We start from the raw sequence: 1,470 nt of genomic DNA on the forward strand, positions 1-1,470 counted from the left end.
TTCTTTCTTTCTTTCTTTCTTTCTTTCTTTCTTTCTTTCTTTCTTTCCTCCTTTCTTTCTTTTTTCTTTCTTCTTTTTTTTTTATGGCATACATGTGCAAGAGCTACTCCCTCAGGTGGTTTTTGTTTCCTTCCATATTTCTCCATTCTCATAGTCAAAATCTTTATTTATCCTCCAGTTTCCTTTTAGTTACCAAGACGATTTGAATATTTTTGCATAACAACGAAATGCATTCAAATCCTTCTCTAAGGAAAACAACCAATATTTTAAAATTCTTAAATTCAAATAATCAAGCCCAGGTTTCTGAATGGGTTTGATTATTATATAACATTATATTGAACATGACATTAATTATAATTATAACATTATAATCCGACTTTAGACCTCTTCAGTGGAAAGGGAAAACAGGGAAGATTGTTAGCAAGTTAAGCTATCAATTTAACTTAGATTGAATTGATTGTCATCTCTTTTGGATATATTTCTCAAAGCCATTTAAGCATGAAGCTGAGTTACAGGAACATAAAATAAACATATTTCAAGCAGAGCAATAGATCTAATGTCAGAAGATACCACCCAACTTTCTCCAATTTGTTTCGGTAATCATGCATTAGGAGTATAGCAGGCAGAATTACTACACCCCGCAAAAAATTTCCACATTCCAAATCTCGGAATCTGGATATATTCTTTGGTCTTTTAAAATTTTATTTATTTATTTATTTATTTATTTATTTATTTATTTTTTGAGACAGAGTCATGCTCTGTTGCCCAGGCTGGAGTGCAGTAGTGCAGTCTCAGCTCATTGCAACCTCTGCCTCCCAGGCTCTAGCAATTCTCTTGCCTCAGCTTCCCGAGTAGCTGGGATTACAGGCACGTGGCACCAAGCCTGGCTAATTTTTGTATTTTTAGTAGATATGGGGTTTCACCATATTAGCCAGGCTGGTCTTGAGCTCCTGACCTCAAATGATTCATCCCTCTCGACCTCCAAATTGCTGGGATTACAGGTATGTGCCACTACACCTGGCCTGAATATGTTTTTTTCAAAGGCAAATAGGACTTTGTAGGTGTGATTAAAATTAGGCATTCTGCTATAAAGACACATGCACACATATGTTCATTGCAGCCCTGTGTACCATAGCAAAGACCTGGAACCAATCCAAATTCCTATCAATGATAGAATGGACAAAGAAATGTGGTACATATACACCATGGAATACTACACAGCCATCAAAAACTATGAGTTTGTGTCCTTTGTAGGGACTTGGATGAATCCGGAAGCCATCATTCTCAGCAAACTGACCCAAGAACAGAAAGCCAAGCACTGTATGTTCTCACTCATAGGTGGGTGTTGAACAACGAGAACACATGCATTCAGGGAGAGGAGCATCACACACTGGGGGCAGTTGGGGGGGTAGGGGAGAGACAAAGGGGGATGGGGAGGGAAGGGAGGGTGGGGAGGGATAACATGGGGAG

Source organism: Sapajus apella, unplaced genomic scaffold (genome assembly GCF_009761245.1).
Source record: "Sapajus apella isolate SASKATOON/1434 unplaced genomic scaffold, GSC_monkey_1.0 scaffold14, whole genome shotgun sequence".
Classification (NCBI taxonomy): domain Eukaryota; kingdom Metazoa; phylum Chordata; class Mammalia; order Primates; family Cebidae; genus Sapajus; species Sapajus apella.